Source organism: Colobus angolensis, unplaced genomic scaffold (assembly GCF_000951035.1).
Source record: "Colobus angolensis palliatus isolate OR3802 unplaced genomic scaffold, Cang.pa_1.0 Scaffold765, whole genome shotgun sequence".
Taxonomy (NCBI): Eukaryota; Metazoa; Chordata; class Mammalia; order Primates; family Cercopithecidae; genus Colobus; species Colobus angolensis.
Window position 1 is genome coordinate 155,477 of NW_012121432.1, and position 6,877 is coordinate 162,353.

Here is a 6,877-nt window from a genome sequence, read left to right on the forward strand (position 1 = left end):
TTCTTCTTTATTAGTCTAGCTAGCAGTCTGTTTTGTTAATTTTTTTAAAAAACCAGCTCCTGAACTCATTGATTTTTTTTTTTGAGGTTTTTTTTGGGTCTGTATCTCCTTTAATTCTTCTCTGATCTTAGTTATTCCTAGTCTTCTGACAGCTTTTGGATTAGTTAGTTCTTGCCTCTGTAACTCTTTTAATTGTGATGTTAGGGTGTCAACTTGAGATCTTCAAGCTTTCTCATAGGGCCATTTAGTGCTATAAATTTCCCTCTTAACACTGCTTTAGTTGTATCCCAGAGATTCTGGTACGTTGTCTCTTTGCTCTTGTTGGTTTCAAAGAACTTCTTGATTTCTGCTTTAATTTCATATTTACCCAGGAGTTATTCAGGAGCAGGTTGTTTAATTTCCATGTAATTGTGTGGTTTTGAGTGAGTTTCTTAATCCTGAGTTCTAATTTGATTGCACTGTGGCCTGAGAGGCTGTTATGATTCCAGTTATTTTGCATTTGCTAAGGAGTGTTTTATTTGCAATTCTGTGGTCGATTTTAGAATAAGTGCCAAGTGGCATTGCAAAGAATGTATATTTTGTTGATTTTGCAGATGTCTACTAGGTCCACTTGATCCAGAGCTGAGTTCAGGTCCTGAATATATCCTTACTAATTTTCTGTCTCATTGATCTACTGATAACACCCACTGACAGTGGGGTGTTAAAGTCTTCCACTATTATTGTCTGGGAGTATAGCTCTCTTTGTAGGTCTCTAAAAACTGGTTTTATGAATCTGGGTGCTCTTGTATTGGGTGTATATATATTTAGAATAGTTAGCTCTTCTTGTTGAATTGTTCCCTTTGCCATTATGTAATGCCCTTGTCTTTTTTGATCTTTGTTGGTTCAAAGTCTGTTTTGTCAGAGACTAGGATTGCAACCCCTGCTTATTTTTTGCTTTCCATTTGCTTGGTAAATTTTCCTCCATCCCTTTATTTTGAGCCTACGTATGTCTTTGCACATGAGATGGGTCTCCTGAATACAGCACATTGATGGGTCTTGACTCTTTATCCAATTTGCCAGTCTGTGTCTTTTAATTGGGACATTTAGCTCATTTACATTTAAGGTTAGTATCATAATGTGTGAATTTGACCCTATCATCATGCTGCTGTTTGGTTATTTTGTACACTAGTTGTTGCAGTTTCTTCATAGTGTCATTGGTCTTTATATTTTGATGTGTTTTTGCAGTGGCTGCTACTGGCTTTTTCTTTCCATGTTTAGTGCTTCCTTCAGGAGCTCTTGCAGGGCAGGCCTGGTGACAACGAAATTCCTCAACATTTGCTTGTCTGGAAAGGATTTTATTTCTCCTTCACTTATGAAGTGAGTTTGGCTGGATATGAAATTCTAGGTTGAATTTTTTTTTTCTTTAAGAATGTTGAATATTGTCCCCAATCTTTTCTGACATGTAGAGTTTCTGCTGAGAGGTCTGCTGTTAGTCTGATGGGTTTCCCTTTGTAGGTGACTTGGCCTTTCTCTCTGGCTGCACTTAACAATTTTCCTTCATTTTAATCTTCAATCTGATGATTATGTGTCTTGGGGAGTATCTTATTATGATTTTCTTGTGGAGTATCTTAATGATGTTGCCTGCATTTCCTGAATTTGCATGTTGGCAGTCTTGCTAGGTTGAGGAAATTCTCCTGGATAATATCCTGAAGTGTGTTTTCCAGCTTGTTTCCATTCTCTCCATCTGCTTCTTGTACTCCAATCAATTGTAGGTTTGGTCTTCTTATGAAGTCCCATATTTCTTGGAAGCTTTGTTCATTCCTTTTCATTCTTTTTTCTCTAATCTTATCTCCATGCCTTATTCCAGGAAGGTAGTCTTCAGACTCTGACATCCTTTCTTCCACTTGGTTGCTTCAGCGATTGATACATGTGTACGCTTCAGGAAGTTCTTGGGCTGTGTTTTTCAGTTCCCTCACATTGTTTATGCTCCTCTCTAAACTGGTTATTCTAGTTAGCAATTCCTCTAACATTTTATCAAGGTTCTTAGCTTCTTTGCATTGGGTTAGAACATGCTCCTTTAGAACTGTATAGTTTTTTATTACCCATCTTTTGAAACCTACTTCTGACAATTTGTCCATCTGATCCTCCCTCCAGTTCTGTGACCTTGATGGAGAAACATTGAAATCATTTGGAGGAGTAAATACAGTCTGACCTTTTGGGTTTTTAGCATTGTTTCATTGATATTTTCTCAACTTCTTGAGTTTGTCTAGTTTTGGTCTTTGAGGCTGCTAAACCTTGGATAGGGTTTTTGTAGAGACTTGTTGTTGTTGATGCTCTTGTTGTTGCTTTCTGCTTGTTTGTTTTTCTTTCAATGTTTAGGTCCCTCTTCTGTAGGGCTGCTGCCATTTGCTGGGGGTTCACTTCAGGACCTATTTATCTGATTCGCTCTTGTGCCTGGAGATGTTACTCAAAGAGGCTGGAAAACAGCAAAGTTGAGTGCCTGCTTCTTCTTCTGGGACTTCTGACTTTCAGGGGCACCAGCCTGATGCCAGTAGAACATTCCTGTATAGGGTGTCTGACAACCTCTATTGAAGAGTCTCACCCAGTTGGGTGGCATGGGGAACAGGACCTGTTGAACACAGTGCCTCACTTGGGGGAAACCCACTTGTCTGGGCTGCCTGGATTCCTCAGAACTACCAAGAGGAAAGGCTAAGTCTGCTGGTCCACAGAGACTGCAGCCATCCCTCCCCAAAGGGAACTAAGGCTCAGGGAGATCCGGGTTCTGTCCCTGAGCCTCTGGCTGGCGTTACTGGAGTTCAGGTGGGGAAGACTCACCCAGTGAGGAAAGATGGGTCAGGGTCAGGCCTGAAGAGGCACTCTGGCTACAGATTGCCACAGTCAGTGTGTTGAACTGGGAGGGACAAGTCTTGGGACCAAGCTGTCCAGCCTCCCTTTCTCCAGCAGGGGAAAAGCACAGCCTGGGGCTATAGAGATGGATGCCGCCCTTCCCCTGCCCAGGGAGCTTTGTGTTAGGCAGATGCGAATCCCAGTGCTGTCTGCTGCTCCTCCCCCAGGGAGCTCAAATAGCTTTGACAGCAGGCAGCCACAGCCAGTGCTGGTCACCCCTCCCCCCAGGAATTCCGTAGGCTTAAGCAGATTCCTTCCAACTGAGAGACTAAGAGTCTGTGCATTCTTGGGTTGGGACGCTAGTCCCTGGTGGTGTGGGTTCACGAGTGGGATCTTTCAATCTGTCGGTTGCACAGTTCTGTGGAAAAAGCATGCTCACCCATTGCCTCTCTTGGCTGGTGGGAGGGGACTCCCCCATCCCATGGGGCTCTGCTGTGGGCCACCACACCACACTGTTCTTCTATCTCTTCGTGGTTCACGCCAGCCTCCTAGTCCGTTCTGATGAGAGAATCTGGATGCCTCGGTTGCTGGTGAAGTATTTACAAGCTTATTATGGTTTTTTTCGATGGGAGCCTCCAAACACTGCTGTTTCTAGTTGGCCATCTTGGCCCCGCCCTATGTTATTTTTATAATAGGTATTAGTATTTCTTACTGTGATATATATGTAAGAAATAATACAATCATCTATATCTATAGCTACTATATAAATATCTACTTCTATCTATTTACATACATATATGTGTCTTTATAGAAATGCATGTATATGCATATATCTATATATATATTAGTTTTTATCTATGGTTCCTGGCTTATGATTCCCATAGCCCTTACTAATAGTCTTTTATTATAATGTTATGGTGCTTTTGGCATCAGGAGCAGACCTCAGAAAACCTTTCACCTACACAAGACAGGACTAAAACATTTTTCCACCTTTCTGATTGAGGGTCATAAGACCTCATTTCAGAGGAGGTCCTGTCCCATATTCTAGAGGAATTAATGCTGCACAGAGAGGTCAAGAAGAATCTGAACAGATAGGCCTCACTGGGTTTCCCCACTCAGTCTATCAGCATTAGATTACAACCTTTTTGTCCAATCACATTACTACATGGTTGTCCATGCTTCAGTCATGCCTATCCAATGAAGTTTTCATAAAAGGCCCAAGAGAACAGGATTTGAAGAGCTTCCAGATAATGAACATGTGTAGGCTCCTGAAGGGTGGCATATCCAGGCAGAGCATGAAAGCTCTGTGTACCTTCTCTCATACCTTACCCTATGCATCTCTTCATCTGTAGCCTTTGTAACATCCTATATAATAAACTAGCAAATGTAAGCCAGTTTCCCTGAGTTCTGTGAGCCACTTTAGTAAACTAATCAAACCCAAAGAGGAGTTGTGGAAACCTCAACTCGAAGCTGGCTGCTAGGAGTTCTGGAGGCCCAAACTTGCAACTGGTGTCTGAAAAGGGGACAGCCTTTGTGGAACTGGGCCCTCAACCTGTGGGATCTGACATTATTTTCAGGAAGACAGCATTAGAATTGAATTGAATTGGAAGACACCTAATAGTAGCTGCTGCTTGGTGTTGGGAGAAAAAAACACTCATGCATTTGGTCACAGAAGTCTTCAGTGTTGATTGTTGTGGTGAGAGAGCAGAGGAAAAAGTTTGAGTTTTTCCCTCAGAATATATACATATCTATGTACATATAAATATATGTGTGTATATATACATATCCATAAGATATAAAATCACAAAATAAAATATTCCTTGACATTGTATTCTATATGATTTGCTTTTCACTATCCCTCAGAAATAGGAGATATGTATTGTTAAAAACTAATTTATACCCATAATCTTCAACATAATATTGAAAGAGAAGAACAAAGTTGGAGATCTGACACTACCTGACTTCAAGACTTACTATAAAGCCATATTAATCAAAACAGCCTGGTATTGGCAAAAGAATAGACAAGTAGATCAGTGGAACAGAATAGAGGGACCAGAAATAGACCCACATAAATATAGTCGTCAACTGATCTTTGACAAAGGAGCAAAGGCAATACAATGGAGCAAAGATAGTCTTTTCAACAAATGGTGCTGCAACAACTGGACACCCACCTGTAAAAAAATGAATCTAGAAACCGACCTTACATCCTTCACAAAAATTAACTCAAAATGAATCATAGAACTATGTGTAAAACATAAAACTGTAAAATTCCTAAAATAGAACATGGAGGAAAACCTAGATGACCTTGGGTATGGTGATGACTGACTTTTTAGATAGAAACCAAAGGCATAATCTATGAAATAAGTAATTAATAAGCTGAACTTTATTAAAATTAAAAACTTCTGCTCTACAAAAGAAAATGTCAAGAGAATGAGATGACAAGCATGAAAGAAAATAATTGAAAAGAGCACATCTGAAAAAGGACTATTATCCAAAGTATACAAAGAACTCTTAAATCTCAACAATAAGAGAACAACCAGCACAATTAACAATTGGGTCAAAGACCTAAGCACCTCACCAAAGAAGATATATAGATGACAAATAAATATATAAAAAGATATTTTGTATCATATGCCATCAATGAAATGCAATTGAAACATTAACGAAATACCATTACACACCTGGAAGGGCCAAAATCCAGAGCACTAATGACAACAAATGCTGGGGAAGATGGGGAGCAACAGGAACTCTCATTCGCTGCTGGTGGGAAAGGTAAATCTGGGGCCACTTTGGAATACAATTTGGCAGTTTCTTAAAAAACTAAGCACAATCTTACCATAGGATTCAGTAATCAAGCTCCTTGGTTTCTACCCAAAGGAGTTGAAAACTTATAGTCACACAAAAATCTGCACATAGATGTTTATTAGCTGTATTCATAATTGCCAAAGCTTGGAAGTAACCAGGATGTGTCATTCAGCATATAAACTGATAAGTAAAAGAACAAACAAGCAAAAAATCTGTGGTACATGCAGAAAATAGAATATCATTCAGCGCAAGAAAGAAATGAGTTACTAAGTCATGAAAAGACATGGAAGAAACTTAAATGCATATTATTAACTGGAGGGAGCCAATCTGAAAAGCTTACATGCTGTATGATTTCAACTAGATGACATTGTGGAAAAGGCAACATTATGGAAACAGTGAAAAGATCAGTGGTTGCCAGGGCCTGAGGGGTAGAGGTGAAGGGATGGAGCATAGATGATTTTGGGGGCAGTAAAACTACTCTGTATAATACTATAATGGTGGATACATGCCATTACACATTTGTTTAAACCCATGGAATACAACACCAAAAGTAAACCCTAAAGTAAATTATGGGCTTCTAGTAATTATGTGTTAATGAATGTTTATCAATTGTAGCAGACTGTAATTCTGGGAGGGAATATATATATAATGGGGAGACTATCCATGCTTGAGAGCAGGGGTTGTATGGAAAATCTTTGTACCTTGCTGTCAATTTATCTGCAAACCCTAAACTTCTCTTTTAAAAACCTTTCTTTAAAATAAAACAACAAGGACAAAAATATTTATCTTTATTTTTTTGAGACAGCCTTGCCCTGTTGCCCAGGCTGGAGTGCAGTGGTGCAATCTCGTCTCACTACAACCTCTGCCTCCCAGGTTCAAGTGATTCTCCTGCCTCAGCTTCCCAAGTAGCTGGGATTACAGACACATACCACCATGCCAGGCTAATTTTCATATTTTTAGTAGAGACAGGGTTTCACCATAATTGCCAGGCTGGTCTCGAACTCTTGACCTCCGGTGATCTGCCTACGTTGGCCTCCCAAAGTGCTGGGATTACAGGCGTGAGTAATCATGCCTTGCCAACCAAAAGATTTATATAATCCTCTTGTCTATAAAAAGGAAAGGAGGGGGGGTCAATAGTTCAGATCTGTCATATTATAGTCTTGTTTAACCATTTAACATTTAGTTTTAAGTATTATCTTTTCTTGAAACATTCACCCATGCTGTTTGCTATCCATCATCACTCAAA